At 43.7% G+C, this 17468-nt stretch overlaps 1 protein-coding gene across 2 annotated transcripts in view; it reads right to left on the bottom strand.

The window, feature by feature from the left end:
- The window catches only part of CREB1 (cAMP responsive element binding protein 1), a 42402-nt gene extending 25873 nt beyond the window's left edge, over nt 1–16529 (bottom strand). Inside the window, exon 1 of one of the 2 annotated variants that reach the window (XM_064451838.1) lies at nt 16226–16529. The gene's annotated coding sequence lies outside the window, so the exon portion shown is untranslated. The remainder of the gene's footprint in view (nt 1–16225) is intronic. The other variant, XM_064451837.1, reaches the window with a different exon arrangement.
- Nucleotides 16530–17468: the final 939 nt, after the last annotated feature.

Below are 17468 nucleotides of genomic sequence, written 5' to 3'. Positions count from 1 at the left end.
ATGGAGGCAGGGATCTGAAAGTATGCTGGTGGGGCACAAGTGTCTTGGGCAGGGAAGGAATATGGGAGCAGAATCAGCACATTTTCGTCTCACTCCTCTCTTTCCAGGCTACTTTCCATCTTTTCAAGAGAGGACACATCCCCCACTTTGAGAAAAAATTAGTAATTGCTGTAGTTCGTCTTGAACCAAGTATTCTAAATGAAACTAACTGGAAAAACAGTTAGCTATTACCAACCAGAGTTGGAAAACCAGAGTCCACTTGCCTAAAACACCCCAGCTATGAACTCTGAATGCAGGTTAAGAAAGCTGATGAGGTTACCTGGTTGGAGACAGTTTAACTCATGACTTTTATGTAATACACAGTATTTCTTTATGAGTTCAAAAGAGTTAGTATTATACTTACTAATACTTTCTTAATAACATACTTACTAATGATCTGAAACTCCAGAGGTGAAGAGCCAAACAGCGAAATGTTCAGCTGACACCCAGTAATTTGTTTTAGCCAAATCAGGACTGGGAGAAAGTTGTTCTGCAGAAGATATCTAACTGTACTTGCTGAATTTACACCATGACAGCAGAAAGTGGATGCTATTAAATACAAATAGTTGCAGAATGCAGGGGAAACTGAACTATACACACTCGAGAAAAATCCAAATAAACCTGTCTTGTTAATTGCGTAAATGTGGGAAAGGGGCCCAGGCACTACTGCAGATACTTCATTTCAGATTTCTGCTTAGCATGCGTCCATGACAAGAAAACACAGTGTTAGACTGCAACAGTATTAAGGTACAGGGTAATATTAAAAAATTATATTTGTATAGATGAACCCTATACATCAGCTGGATTACAGTGCAAAGGTGGGGAGCCCATCTTAAAAACGGGGTCTGTGGGATTTGGCTGTTCAGACAAAGCAAGCATTTGGGGCAACAAAAACCTGCTGTATGAAGAGACTGGATAGAATTGTATTATTTACCCCAGAAAGGAGAGAAATGCTTCAAACACTAAAAAATATATTTAAATTAGTAACAGGGTAAGTAAACTAGAAACATTTGCTGCCTGATTATAAGAACAGCAGAGCTGAAAGGTGGCAAATTAAAATTATAAAAATTAAAATTTAAAAAATCTATTAAAAATATGAAAATTGATACTTCATCTACTGCGCAAATAGAGCACCGATGCTGCTGACACTAAGCTATTTATCAGGATTCAAAGAGAGGTTAGACATGCACATGGATAACAAGAATATCCAGAATTAGTGTGGTTATTTCATACCAAAAAACCGTGCAGAACTGAAAGGAAGATAAAACCTCATGAGTGAGGATTTAAATCAATCTCTAATCCTTAAAAATTCAAATAAAGATTTTCATGAGGGGGGAAGATTATGTCACATGCACATGTAATTCTTGCAGGTTCCAGTAGTCTTTTGATGTACCTACTGATCTTCAGTATCTTAAAGACAGGATGGTGAACTAGGTGCACTACAGATAACTGTAACTCCTGTAATCTCTGTTACTTGAAGTAAGCATCAATGCTGTGTATTCAGAGCATACACAGAGTTACTGCCCTTCCCACCTGTTCACACAGCCAGGGAGATACAATTCTGTCTTCCCACAACTTTCATATGATCTTCTTCACTCTCTAGTACCCACCTATTGATAAGTCTGTTCCTTGGTTTCTCCTTGCTCACATGAGCCATAGGACTTTCCTGTTCTGCAGACAGAGCTGGCTTTTTGTCTCCCAGGACAGACTGGAGAGAAAAGGTGGAAGTTCCTTTTAGAAACACCACTAAATCTAAGAACCAAAATACCTCACTGTGGCTGTTCCAGCAGATACAACTTTCCATCCACTTTCATATGTGAAGGTCCTGAATGCCCCAAAGCTTTCTGTGCTTTTCAGTTGTACCAGCTGGCACAGTAAAACACACGCAAGCCTTTCTTTTCTTTGTCTTTAGTAACACCGTGGTGACAATTCACTGTTATCAGTTAATGCTTATGCTGACAGTTATTGGCTATAAAATATAACTATACCTTGAGGCAACACAGTTTGCTTTAGACCTCAGACACACTGTCACAGCCTGCTCACAAGCAAGCAGAGCTTTACCAAGTGACACGCTCTAAAGTCTCCCTCACCTCCACAGCTAGATCGTGCCTTCTGGTTTTATTTTATTAAAGTACACACCCAGATTTTGAAGAACAACACGACAGCCTGCCAAACCAGTGCAGAACAGAGACCCAACAAACCTCCGCCCATTTTGAGCCCAACTTGTGCCACATCCAGTCAGACATTCACCCAGTCATGACCTGCAGACGCTATCTCTACTGCCACATTATGTTCCTGATCCAGTTCAATAACCAGCCACCCCAGCTGCTCACGGCAGCGAAGGGCCAGGGCAGCAGGGGGGGCCGACGGAAGGGAAATGGAGGCAATCCCTGTTTCTCAAAGCCTGTATTCGGATTTATTCATAGCAGGCATGCCTGTACAATTGTTCAGGAAGGAAATACACCTCCACCATCCAAAGTTCCAGGAATTCAACTCAGTCCATATTTACTATACGTGGCTTTATAAAGCCACAAATCCACCACGGAAGCACTGAAAAGGTCATCAACCACCGTTCTTGTACGCTATTATTTGTTTTCACCTTTTCAGTGTAATTACTGAGGACATTCACATGAAATTTGTAAACATTCCCACTGTTACCTTGCACCATGGCAGCCCTTTCAGCTGCAGCTGAACAGCTGCTTTATGAACTCCATTCAATGGCTGCCAGACGGAAAATGTTCAGAGAAAAATAGTTTTATTTACAGCTAACACATGGGACTTCAAATAACCAGTAATAAATGCTCAACAGGACAAAACAGGCCCATAATTATCTCTCTCTGTCACTAATGACTACAGTGGGTTGGCACAGGAATTGCAATTTACAACAGAGCTTCTCTGTCATCCCAAGCTGGCACTGCCCTTGTTACTTCCCCCGGGGTGTTTGCTCCTGCCTGCCCTCTCCTTTGAGTGACAAGACTGTGTATCATACTATGAACACAACCTATGTTTGTTGCTTTTTCTTAAATCTACCTTTTACCACTTCTCTGAATGGATTCACCCCATAGCCACTCGATGGTCATGCCAGCTTCTGGGTCAGGGCAGTGCAAGGCCAGGCAAACTGAGTGGAAGTAGAATAACCTCAACAACCACCTCCACTGAAAATGCCAAAAATGGAGAGGAGTCTTCAGATTATTTACATTCAGACACAGCAATCTGCCAGGCAAACTGAAGAATAAAAAGCTGGAAATAGTTACTAAAGTTAAAATACATGATCTTGGATTTACAAGAAAAATTGAATCTCACTGTAAAGAGATCTCACACAACGCAGAATCAGACCATCAGCTGGATGTAATACCTGTAGTCCCACTTCTGTCTACATCAGTATGACACTCGGAGAAGTGTCTGAAAACTCTACGCTGACTGAATATATGCTGTAACAGCCAACGCAAGAGAGGCGAACAATGTAGTACTTTCATAAAGATCACACAAGAAATGCAACCAGGAGCCTTGAACTTTTCTGGCTCATGACTTCTCCAACAAAACTTCTAGTGCAGTTGTAGCTGCACCTCCAAAGTCAGTGAAAATGTCTCATACTTAACAGATTTAGATATGTAAATGGTGAAAGCATTGGAACAAATTACTGTGTTGTATGCTCAATCTCCCTTTCACTAAAGAAAACTAAGCAGTGGCAGATTTTAAAATAAGGGAAAAAGACCAGGAATCTAATCTCACAACTACAGCAGTGAGCACCCAAATCAGCAATCATCTCTAGGTTTTGGGTTTTGTTAGCATAACACAAGAAAGTTGACGTTTACCAGGCAGATGGTGAATCAGTATGCACAGGTAAGGTGTGTGAGGGAAAGCTGCTTAAACATTCTTCACTGCTGGATTTTCCTGATTTGACTCCACACTCTTGGCATTGTACTAGTATCTAGTGTTTCTGCCTTCAATGTTCTTAAAAGGAAAAGAGACTCTGAAAGCAATTAACTGCAATTTATTTCTTGTATCATAGATTCTATGAACAAATACAAGAGCATCCAGAAAGCACTTGGTACACGTACGTAATTTAATTAAAGCTTAATCTATACTGCCTTCGCTTGCTCAATATAGAATCACCAAGGGACCTAACTGAATTACAACCTTTCCTTTCAAGACTGTGAATCGGGAACTAAAAGTAAGGCTCAACCCTCCTGCCCAGTTTAAAAAAAACCCACGACCTATATATTTGAATTCTACTGATAATATACATTCATATTTAAAAAACCACAACTTTTTCCTCTTTGAATTACAATACCTTATCTAATAGTCAGGGTAGGTCTTATGTGAATACACCAGTTCTGCAAAGAGCCCAGTTGAAGGTGGGGGGAGAGACCACAGCAAGCATTTCCTAAGGCATTAAGGATGAAAAGCAAACAAATGCCTCTCCACTGCATTCAGAAATTCCCCTAAAATACTGTCAGACTTCACTTAGACAAATCAAAATATCAAAACAAATCTCTGAAAGGTTATAAAGTCATTGGGTAACTATTATTACTATTGAAAACATAATCTATAAATATGTTCTATTTATAAATGCTCTGTCCTCATACTGAATGCACTTAGGGTATTAAAAGACTAATTCACATGCTTTATGTCTGTGATCCTTAATATGCAGCAGAATTGTGGTAGCGACTTATAAACACCATTAGTGAGTATGTGTAGAAAAAAAAAAACCAACCCACCCCAAAATATCTCTGCAAACTGAATTTTAGAGAAAACAGACATTTTTAAGGATGGCCTGGGCAGTATATACAACCTGTTCACAAAGACTTCATGAGAACTTGCTTGTTTCTGAGAATTCAGCACATCTTGTAGTTCTTACACGTTTGTTGCCAATATCATATTTATGCAGTGCATTTACATACAAACTGACTGTACTTCACCCACAGCTTACTATCTTTCCTCTGACATTATTTTTAGAACATAAAAAGCACCAAATTTTTAACCTATGCTGATTTCCTGTAATTCCTACTGACTGTAGAAAGTAGCTTTCCTTCCACAAAAATGAGACCATGTGAAATTGTCAAAATACATGCCTCTTTCCTCCCTGTGTCTGCTGAAAGTAATGTGGCTCACACTGGGACGTTTAGGTGCTGGTTACTTAATAAAAATTATCACAACAATGTATCTGAACATTTATATGCAGGCATCTTTAACACAACATAAAATACGGGCATCAAATGATTTTTTATGACAGCATCTGGGAACTAATGCTTCCACTGCATACATCATGAACTCCAGGAACAAGCTCTTTGCAATTGGTACAGGCCTTGCAAATTAATAATCGGCATAGTGACTCATTATGAGTTTTAATTTCTGGTCCTAGTCAAATTCTCCTTTTGCCTTTGACTGAAACAGCAGTGGGTGGAGAACTGAGGAATTAATGACTCCATGAGACTTGAAGCCAACTTCTCAGCACAACTGACATGGAGCCAGCCACTTCTCCTATTTGTACTTCTAACTTCTGTGCTAAACTGTGACCACACACTAGTCTGATGGCAGTTTTAAATCACAGAATGGTAGGGGTTGGAAGGGACCTCTGGAGATCATCTTGTCCAACCCCCTGCTTGAGCAGGGACACCAAGAGCAGGGGGTACAGGAGCGCGTCTAGGCAGGTTTTGAATGTCTCCAGGGAAGGAGACTCCACGCCCTCCCTGGGCAGCCTGTGCCACTGCTCTGTCACCCTCACAATAAAAAATTTTTTTCCCATATTTAAGAGGAACTTCCTGCATTCCAACTTGAGCCCATTGCCCCTGTCCTGTCATTGGGCACCACTGAAAAGAGTCTAGTCCCATCATCCTGACACCCTCCCTTTGGATATTTTAAAGTATCTAAATAATAGAATTAGAAAAAGATATGGTTACATCTGTACTAAGACTATTGAAGTATCTTTTTGTGTGTGCACGTGACTCCAAAAGGAAGCCCCTGTGATGCTACTAGATGCTGCACTTCACCAATAGTGCTCACTTCTGCAAGCAGCAGGTACCTCACATAGCAAGGTAGGGATGGTACCTGCTCAGCCGTGGTGAAAGCTTGCTGGATATGAACCAGCACCCATCTAAAAGCCATGGGGTGTATTCATGCAGCCTGAACCCAAGTAATGTCAGTACAGCAATGGGTACAATAAACTACCATCTCTGTTCTGCTAATGAGGCCCTGTGCCCAAGCTAGTACACCCTACCTCTTAGCATGGGTTATTAGCTTGTGCTCAGTGCCACGCTAAAGCGCTACATGACCCCTGCATAAGTAGGTCATACCTAGCTGGCACAGCAAGCAATTTAGAAACAGTGCTCTGGTACCACCCAGCTATCTAGATATGCCAAATAAATAATTTATCCTGCTGTGCTGGTCAACAAGCAGAATATTTTGGACCACCTCCTTTCACAGCAAACATTGGCAGGTGAAGGTATTTATCAGAAAAACTAAGGCAGTCCAGAGTGACAGAAAGGAAAGGTAATTCTGCAAGTGGACACAGGCCTTCTTTCCCAGTGACAGGGAGAAATGGGAGATGATGTTGGAAAACAGGACTGCATCCCTACCAACAATGAAAGGAGTATGTGGAGTAGAAAATGATGACAAGCTAGGAAGGTTAAGATCCATCTAAGAAGGTGCACATGTTCCTTTTTTCCACTGGGTAGACGTGTCAGGAGGTGAGGTTTCCACTTGACCTGCCAGAATCATTCAGATGGATATTTGTTCTCCTCCATACACATTTCTGTCTTGTGATCTTTTACTGCCCATCATTCATTCTGGCAGAGTAAGACCCACCTAAATGCTGCATGAAGTATTTGAGGTTTTGACATGTTGTAAGGATCTTTGTCCACGTGCCAAGCAACCTTTAAACATCCCAGGTCAGAGGCATCAGCTGGAGGAACCGCTGCAATCCCAAACCTGTGGCAGCATGCAACTCTCTAGGCAGAGGCTCAATACACGTTTGTATTAAATAAATTGTTATCTCCAAGATGGGGAAACTACTGAACCTTGTTCTGTGCAAACAACTACAGGAGCAATAAGTGCTTAACAGAGCTACTCTCCTAGAGAGAGTGAAGTAGGACTATGATGTTTTTAAGATGAGAGTATTTATTAAACAGTGCCTCCTGCACAGGCTTTGCCGTATAGATGTGGAACACAGATTCACAGTCTCAATCACTGGGTCCATGACAAATGTGTAAGTGGACAAAGCTAATGCTACTTTGAAATTATATAGAATATCAGCCAGCTCTCTTTTGGTGCTCAGAGAGGGTCAGGAACAACTGATTAAAAAATAAAAATAACCCCCAGAGCATTACACAGACTTGTATCAGTCTGGTTAAACTGAGTGCTCCAAGCCCAAGGGCCAAGAATACAATATATAGAAATCTTACCCCTGTAACAGAGAAAGGAATCACCTCCATAAAGGTGTTTCCTTAACTATAATAATTCAAATTACATAGCAGGTATGATTTAAGGGAGACATATGCAGGATTGTGATAAAGACAGATAACCATAAAAACATGTTTATTATTACCTGAAATCTTTTTATTCCAAAGCAATTTGTTGCCAGGGCCTCTCTTAATTTTACAGTGTGAAAATATTATCAGACACATCACATTTATCAGAATAGCGTATTTTAAGACTGAACTAAATGTTCTTAGATGTTACACTGATTAAATATGACACTCTAATTTAATATGAATGTAAATTTATATTCTGAAACCTAATCTTCTGGAAAGTCCCAGAAATTCAGGGGACTTTCCCATGAATAAAGCAAATGTTTCCTTTCCCATCCTATAATGAGGGAGGTCAACTGTCAGTATTAAAAGTTCTTTCTTTGGTCTAAAATGTTAAATTGGATACCTGAATTTCATCATCCATTTGGTTTCTTTAGGTAAAAAATTTTTAAAAATGCCTGAGGTTTGAATATTGTAGGTCATCTCAGCAAAATACTGCAGATTGAAAAGGGTCAGATGTTAGAATCCCAAAGTGATACAGATCACACTTGCTTTCACATCATTCTTCTCTTTCAAAGAACTATCAAATCAGTTAAGAAATTCAGGGCAAGCATGGAGTTTTAGGTATTACCTAAATTACAGCAGCATAGTTAAACTCGACGAGAGAATTTTAGGTAGAATTTGTGTCTGTGCTGAGATTTTGTCTGTTGGTGAGAAGGGACAGCTCCATTGCTAATGTTTCTAACCCACTTCTGAATGTCAGGGGCTAAAGGATTAATTCAATAAAAATCCTACTTCATATATTTATGTTGCAAGCTTTAAGGCATAAACTATTTAAATAAACACTGCTCATTCCATTTGATGCTTGGAACGTATGTGGTACTTCTGGGTTTCAACCCATGGTATAAGAGCCTGAAGTTATATAACTCAGTAGCTATCGGAAAGTCTTGTTTAAAAAACCCACAACACTTCTAATGAGTTCAGAAAGAAAACAAAACACAACAAAATGGATGTTTCAGACCAATGCTTTCACTGTTTTATTAATAGATTATCGTTAGAACTGGTCTTCTGAAAGTAAGATAGACTGAATTATTTATACAAAGCTGACAATTACCAGATATAAAGTCAAATGTCTGAAACAAATTCAAAATAACCTGTAGCTGTACAAGCAACATACCTTCTGTTTTGATTTAATAGCTTTATTTCTTTCTTAACAGGCAGTATAGACTATTTTTTGCTTCAATGCTCCTAAGTGAAAACTTTTTTCTGCAGTTGGAATGCTACAGTAGAGTATGCCTACGTATGCATGAGAAAAACAGCACTTCCTTACAAACCTTGCCCTTGTCCAACTCTGAATGCATCACATTCACAAAATATATTGCAACATTAAAACCAGAAGATTTGGGGCTTAAGCCACAGCTCAGACTTGGAAATATTTTACATCCTAAAATTGCTGTGGCTTTGCTAGTTATATTGAAATCATCGTTGCCTGGTCAATTAGCACTAGTCTTGAAGCAATAGCAGACATATTGTCTTGCTTAACACACCAAAATTAAATCTATGACCCACCCCCTCCCTCAAAACCAAACGAAATGAAACAGTGACCAAATTTTGTAGTAAAATAATGTTGGCTAATGCTATCAACCAAGTCGATTCTGCTTTATTTTTCGTGTATTTTTATATTTGCCTGGATGGTGCAGGACAGCTTCTTAAATGAGAAAGATCATTCATATGCCTGCCAGGCAGATCTACTCTGCAAAAGCATACACTCCAGAATGGAGAATCATTTATCCTGTTTCTCAAATACTTAACTGGAGTTTAAGGCCTGCATTACCTGTGGGCAACAGAGATGTGACTTGCTGGTAATGCTGGAGGACAGAACAATAACCCTAAGTAAAAAACAGGAGCCATCGATGAATCAGAAAGGGCCAGAAGAAGAATGAGAATTTGTGTTTTGCATCAGCGTGTTGCAAAGGAAAACAAACTCTCCATTTTGCTTTCTGCAGCTACAGTCTTACAAGCATTTCTGTTGCCAGCACTGCCAGCTCAGTCCCTGCTTTCCTCTGGATTCTGATTTACACCTTTACAGCTGTCTGTGAGCCTGCGCAGGACATGGGACTAGGCAACCAATTTGCACTACAGACAGACCAGAAAATGCAACTTATTCTTATCCTGGACCATTTCTCCAATCCAGTTCACGTCACTGCCTCACAGACAGCCGTACCAGTGCTACTGGTGCAGGAGCAGGAACAGGGAAGGTGGAGCAGAGCCTACTCTGCTGCAGCCAGGCCTGCCAATGAAAGCAAAGGAGATCAAATCATGGGTATAGGTGTCATAAGACTGTGGGAAGTCAACTTAGATGCTGAAGAAAACACCTATATTCTGTAATTTGATTATTATTGTTTTACTGATGACTCTGCTTAAGAGTGGGAGGTTGGAAACAGGATGATTATTTTTTATATAGTCAACATCAGCTTTTTGAGGCTTGGGCAGAGAAATGCATTTTTTAAACAGCTGCGTCGCTGACAAAGCAGTTGTTTGTAGCAGGTAACAAACTTCTTCCTTTACCCAGCCCAGGATAATGTGCACTGGTTATACACTCCTCATTAACCTTACACTACAACTTGCTAGCAGTTTCAGCCACAAACATTATTTTAAAATCAGAAAGACAGGCCAAGGCATCTGTCAGTTTCTAGTAACAGGGAAACTAAAGTGAGCTCATCACCCAGGTGCCTTGGGCCAACTGACAGGATTTACACCAAGGTGTTGGACCTGGACCCCTTCTGGAACTCCATCTTTCACCTTGGGCTTGGTTCAAGAAATGTTATATATAATTCTTCCCATCTGACTGGGCTCCTCATAAAGAAAGAGAACTATGAGTTACATTGATCCAACCTCTTGAGAAGACCTCTGACAAGGAGTAGCTAGTTCCATGACATAGGTGTCACCAGGCTTTCAAAAGAGGGAAACTTTCCTCTTTTTTTTTTTTTCTTCAACTGAGACACACTCTTTCAACTTTCCTCATTGCAAAGACAAACTGACATAGCTCTGACACCATGGACAGAGACTGACTCTTCCTTCTTTCACTCCAAATCATCGAGGTATGGCAGTTCCCCGAGATGGGTCTGCTGACGCAGCTCTGTGCTGCTGAAGGGACAAAGTTATGTCCCCCTCCTTCCTTCCCTTACAGTCTCCCTGCGAATTTGCACCAGGGTTGGTGCTAACAGCACCTCAATCACCAACTGATACAGCTCACTCACACAGAAGAAAACTAACCTGCCAAAAAAGCACCATTTTCTCTTGGGTTAATGATTTGAAATGGCTCATTAGATTTTACATACAGTCAACACTACAGCCAATGTAAGGGATGGGTGAACACCACACAACCAGGAGGAACAGGAGAGAAGGAAGGAGTAAGATGTCTGTCTCTTGAGAGCCACATACAGTTGTATCAGCTCAGATGAAACTACGGCAACAGACTTCTGGTATTATGCTGTGACATTAGCACGCACTGCTCTTTTGTACATCTTCCCTCCCTTGGTATCTCCCAGAATTTTCCTATCAGCACAAAAGAGAAAAATTTGGATGAGTTTCCCAAAGTAACACCCCAGGATTTTTTTCAAGAGAAAGATCTCTACAATCTACAAAGGAATAAATTCACAAACCCTGCTCATATTGCATGTCACTTGGAGGAGCGGACGGGCACCAGCAGAGATTGAGGCTGGGCCAGCTACACAGAGCCAGAGGAAATGTCATCAGAAAAAGGCAAGAAAATAATGCTTCTCATCCGTTATTCCATGGGGTGTAAAAGATAAGCTAGGTTAGAAGAGATTTTATATTCAAACTCTATGAAAGGTGCAAGGGAAAGCAAATTCCAATTGATATCTGAATAGCAGTAGAGAATGAGAGCAGATTTAGGGTAGCATCTATCAGAAAAATGCGTACAATATTGGAGCCAAAACGTCACAGGAGGTTGTAGAGCTGCTGGAGAGATGGTTAAGAAAATTGTAGGAAAGAGCTGCAGAGAACAGCGGTGGGAGGTTAGAAGTTGGAACAAAGCACTTGAGAACAGGACTGAGGAAGTGAACAAAATAATTGTTTAAAAAAAAAAAAAGCACACAAAAAGTGTTTAAGGCAAGTAAATAAGTAGCACAACAAACAGTATGTATACATGATAATAAAATTTGGGAACAGCTGCTGCTCAAGTTCATTTGCTCAGATTTAGCACATGTGAAAACTTAAACTTAGCTGAATGATCCAGCACTGCTGCAAGAACAACAGGATCTATGCCATCCAGCTTATTTATAAACATGGCAATAATTTAAAAATTTTTATGTAGGCTGCATTTTCTCATTTAGCCGCACTGCTGTTTGAGCTGCCCTTATCTTCCTGCTCATTCCAGCCCCATCCCTTCCCCTGATTATGCCAATATGGTTACTGTGCAGGCAGCAACCAGCGGATGGAATGATCCAGGTGAAAAATTATCAGGCTCCCCACCCCTCACCTTGCTGGATCACTTCCCCAGTCAGGCCTATGCAATAGGCCAAACATTTGTGCCAGTGCAATGGAGAAGACATGAACAAATCACCACACATGGAGATTGCTTCAGCCAATATTACCACCAAAAAAAGTATGTGGAACTACAGTTTCAGTCCATCAGGAAGTAAACTTCAGAAATTCCTGGATTTTGCAGGCTACCATTTCTTTTTTTTTTTAATTTATTTGTTGAAGAACCTGCTCTTTTCTAAATTTAGAAAGCTATCTGAAAAAAAGTTTCTGCCAGAAGATAAAAATACAACCCAGCTTTACAATTCTTCCAAATGTGGGGAAGAAGGTTTTGCCAATAACCTCACTGAACAAACAAGTTATCACTGGAACAACACTTAGAGGGTCAGCGATTTTTACACATCGCTTGAACTCTCCCCTCCAAAAAGTGTGAAAACCTCAAGGGTAGACTTTTTTTTTTTCCAGTTTCCTGCATGAAGGTAGCTTCAAAATAGTTCATTATAAGGCTTCCTGCAGCTTCATCTACACTAGCTAGTGTTGTCTTGTCTCAGAGATCAATTGTAAAGTAATGAAATCCAGAAGAGCAACTGGCAGGAGTCTCCTATCTTTGGAACTGTTTCTCCATCTTTTACCTAATGGGCTTGATTAATGACAAACATCAAATCTCACACTACTCTCAGGACAAAAACCAGGTATGCTTATTATCTTAAGCTGTAAAAGAAACCCTGCACCTATGCAGTTTTCTGAAAACCATTGAGAGTACCTAACAAGCATCAGTGTTGCTTTAAACTTATCTGTATGCATATGTTTTATATGTTTTACTTATATGTAAACCTAAATCCAGCACTGCCAGAAAAAAAACCAGCAGCAGCATGAAATGAGGAAATCCTTGTCATTTTCAAATGCTTTTTTACCTCAAAGACAACTTGACCCTGGCACATCTTCAACTCCTGCACAGCTGACAAGGCTGTTTTAGAAACATGGAAAAATGGAAAGTGTCATATTTGTTCTCACTCACCTTTTTAATTGCGCTACAACCAAGTGATCTAAAAGTTTTGAAGAATAAAATAGGCATCAATGCCTTCATGCTGGGCAATGTACAAAGATCGTTAACCACAGATTGCTCAGGTTTTCATAATCACCATGAAATATGACCACACAGACTGCAGATGAGGCAACAGAATTTTTGATTCATAGAAAAATCACTTCCTTGTCATGAAACTTTATCTGTACGCAGGTAAGGCACCAGAGAGCTCAAACCAAATTCAGTAGGATTGTTTCTGTAGATAAGGATTGCTGTCGTGTCCCCTGAAACTAACCTTATATTACAGGCAGAAAGCTAGCATGGACTTCTCAATGCACAAAAGCTTTGAGAAGTGTGGTGTGAGTGAATGATCTCCACCTGCTTCCAGAGATCTGAAAATAGAGGTGAAGTGTGAATATCCCATTTGTTTCACAAGGGTGTCAACAGAAATTCCTAGTCAGGGCCTTGTCTACTACCAAAATCTGCACCTACAGAGCTGTAGCTGCACTTAAGCAAGAGGCTGTTCACTTCTTAATGCAGCAGAACAGTTACTTTCCAGAATAAGAGCAGCTACTACAGAATATTTTATATTTGACATCAGTACCAGCAATAGCTACGCCAGTGCAGGCTTCCAGGAAACAGACTGATGACTTGACAGCCTAAATGAGATGCTTCTAAATTTTCTGTATCAACAGACCCCTCTCCCTTTTCAGACCTTTGGGTTTGGTTTTTTTTTTCCACCCAGCGTTGCAGACACCCTTATCACCAGAAGTATGGGAGGGGAAAAAAAAAAAAAAGATCCGATGCAGGCCATTTATTGCCGATCCAGAGGCAAAGCTGAGTACTAATCTAAACAGTGATTTTCTGTCAATGAAATTAAAGCATTAAAAATTATTACACTTTTCTTTCCTACATGCAAATATGTCATTTTAGGTCACCTGTTAGTGATGCTTAGCAAATACACAAGCACCTCTCTGCTCCCTTTTCTCTCTGATCTGTGAGGATACAAAGCTGGTGAGGAACTGCAGAGATCTGTGTTAGGAAATATGGATCTGAGAGTATTCCACTCTATTACAAAATAGAATAAGATGTTGCGTTTCTAAACCTACAAAAAAAGTGCAAGAATTTACCTTCACATTTTTGTATTTGAAATTAAGTGCATATTCCATTAAACCAAGAATGAATGAAACACACCAACTACTATGCTCTCTTTAATCACTATCAATAGCTACATTGCTTACTGAAGTTCTCAGATGTCTATCAATAAATTACAACTTTAGAAACACTCTCCTCATGTTGGTATTATTCAGAGTGATGCGATGTAGAGCACCTTCAGCCTTCATTTCAAAATAAATAGTGGAAGTGACAGGAAACAGAAATTCACATACAAGGAAGGACAGGCCTATGTACACATGTGAATCACGAATACCCATCTTGAATAAAAACTTATTTGAGTGACTTCATATTTTACTGTAAAAATCCACATTCACTAATACAGGGAAAGGGAGCAAGTAGAGTCTCAAAATTCCTGTATTTCAAAATACAGTGTTTGGTGGTCACAATGGGACTGAACAGAGATATCCAATATTCCTAAATAAGCCTCTAGTCCTTTATTTAGGAAATAGGAAACTTGCTTCTAACTCCAGAAAAAAAAAAAATCATGTTAAGTGTTATTAAGCAGATTAATTTCAATATTTTAGGGGGAAAAGAAAACAAGCAAACAGTAAGATTTTAAGAAGTGTTTTTGGGAAGAAAAGTCATATGACCTATAAAAATTTTTTATCCTTGCATACATTTGAGAGGTGCAACAATCTTTGGTTAAAATAAGGTGGGTTTTTTTTTTTTTTTTTAAGACTGCCACGTCATTTTTACTTATTGCTGGACACGAAAATGTGGATATCCAAGTTTTGAAAGTAGAAATAAGGTCAAAATAATGTCTTCTAAGCAGCAAAATGGGAAAAAAAGCCCCACAGCTACAGCAAGGCAAGGCTGGTATAAGTTGTTTGAACAGTTGAGCAGACGCTTGCTATTAAAGCAGGGATAGAGGTCAAATCCTGCTCGCCGTGCAGCACCCGAGGGTCTGTGGAAAAAACTGGCAAAAGCTAATCCCACGCTCAGACTTACCAGCCACGGCCAGGCTCAAGTTCACTTTGGGTTAAAAATACTAACAGGAAAGAAATAACGCAGCGAAAGGGAACCGTATCTCTGTTACGTGATCTGCGCACCGGGCTTAAGCTCTTCCCTCCGATATTTCCCCGGAGCGCGGTGTTGGGTGACCGAGTACCATTACCCGCTTTCACAGCCTCCTGGAGACGGCCGTGCCCCACGCTGCAAATAAAAGCAAACCACCAGACCAAGCGCTGGCCCGAGCTTCCGTGCAGATTTTATTAAAAACTTCTCGTTACAGAGCCTAGGAGCGTGTTACAGAGCCTAGGAGCACCCCACGTACTCGTTTCCATCACGGCAGGAGTTTATTTATTTACACAGCGCACTCGGGTCACCGGGGAAGTGAAACTCTGCGGGCGGGCGCGGAGCGGCGGGCGCCGGGCCGGCCCCGCAGGAGGGCTGCCCCGCAGCAGGAGAGGGCTGCCCGCCCGCCCCGGCCGGCCCCGCGTCCCCGGAGCCCGGTGTGGCCGCGCCGGCCGGGAGGCCGCGCCCGGGGCCGCCGCCGAGCGAGGCGGGCAGCAGCGCCGGGGGGAGGAAGCGGGGCGCCCGGCGGCGGGGAAGCGGACTGAAGCGCAGGCGGAGGGGCGGCGCGGGGAGGGGGCGCCCCGCCGCGGAGGGGGGCGCGGGTGGCTGCGCGGCAGCCCCCCGCCGCCGCTCCCCCCTCGTCGTCTTCCTCCTCCGCCGCCTCCTCCTGGGGCCGGGGGGCGCGGTGCCCCTTCCCCGCCGCGGTGAGCGCCGCCGCTGGCTGCCGCCAGAGTCGCCGCCGCCGCCCGGCCGTGGCGGCCGCCGCCGCCGCCGCCGCCGGGGCCGGCTCCCATCCGCCATTATCCTTTGTTCGCGGCGCGGCGGCGGCGGGGATGTTGCAGGGCTCGGCTCCATCTTTAAAGCGGGCGCCCCTCCCGCGGGCGGTGCAAGGCCGGGCCCCCGCGTCCTGCCGCCCGGCGGCTCCCCTGGTCCCCGCCGGGCTCCATTTCCTTCCCTCCCCCCCGCCCCTGTTTGCTGGGCGCCTTCCTCCTCTTACCGGTTACCAGGCTGCTCCGTCACTGCTTTCGTTCGCGCCTAGGATCTCGCCGCAGTTTTATTCTCTCCCCCACGTAACACACCGCGTCAAACTACACCTCCGCCGCGTCACTCACACACACACAGGCGCTCCCAGCCCGGCGACAGGCAGGCAGCGGCCGACTGAGGAGCGCCAGCCAGGGAGCAAGCGCCGAGCGCGCCGCGGCCCGCACGGAAAACGCCGAGCGCTCACGGAAAACGCCGAGCGCCCGGCAGGCGGCGGGAACGGCCGAGCGCGCCGCCGGCCCCCGCGGAAAGAGCCGAGCGACCGCGGAAACGAACGAAGCGCCCCGGAGGGAAGGCGGAAAGAGCCGAGCGGCCGCGGGAAGGCGCGAACAGCGCTTCCGCCCGGGGCGGCTCGCGAGGGCAACAGTGAGCGGGGCGAAGCGGCAGGGGTCTGCCAGCGCTCGGGGAAAGGGCTGAGGCGCCCGGGAGGAGGGGGGCCGAGCGTGGACCCGTCTCCCCGAGGGACCCCGCTGAGGGCGCCGGGCCCCCCGAGTTCACCGAGTACGTCCCCACGCACACACTGGCGCCCCGGGGGCCCTTCCTCTACCCGGCCGTCCAGGGCTGCCCCCCACCCACCCAGGGGATCCCCTCACTGGGTGCCCCACTGTAGGGGTGGCCGCCCAGACCCCCTTCCTTAGAACCCCCATTTCTCACCCGAAGACCCAACCACGCCTTCTCTTCACAGGCGCAACCTGGCAGGTGTGGTGAGGCCATGCTGTCCCTTCTCGATGCCTCTTGGCTGTCTGGTGTCCCCGCTGTCCCCTCACCACGTGCTGAAGCACTGGCGTCCTTCAGGCTGCTCCTCTACGCCTTCATCTGCTGTCTGGTTTTCTCTCTGGCTGCAACTCCCATCCTGCTCGCTACCCTCGCTGGCCCTGTGGCCAGCCCTCGGCAGCCCAAAACTAGGCAAAACCAGGATGACTGCTGCTCCAGCGTGACACAAACATCCCTGCGAAATCCCCCAGCCCTGAGGAAGTGGCCTCCACCAGCGCTGGAGGGACAAACCTGTTTTGGCAGAGGTGTAGACACCAGACACCAAAGCTGTAAAACCACAATTTTCAGAGCAGCCGTGGCCGAGGCAGCAGTTTGCACCCATGCAGCCCCACGCTTCAGCACCTCTCAGGAGGGGGAGACGTCACGATGGGGCAGGGGACAAGACATGGGTTTGTGTCTTTTCGGAAAAGAGGAGCAGCCACGTG

Source organism: Phalacrocorax carbo, chromosome 5 (genome assembly GCF_963921805.1).
Source record: "Phalacrocorax carbo chromosome 5, bPhaCar2.1, whole genome shotgun sequence".
Lineage (NCBI taxonomy): Eukaryota > Metazoa > Chordata > Aves > Suliformes > Phalacrocoracidae > Phalacrocorax > Phalacrocorax carbo.
The sequence above is the reverse complement of the archived record's forward strand: the minus strand, read 5'-3'. Positions and strand labels throughout refer to the sequence as shown.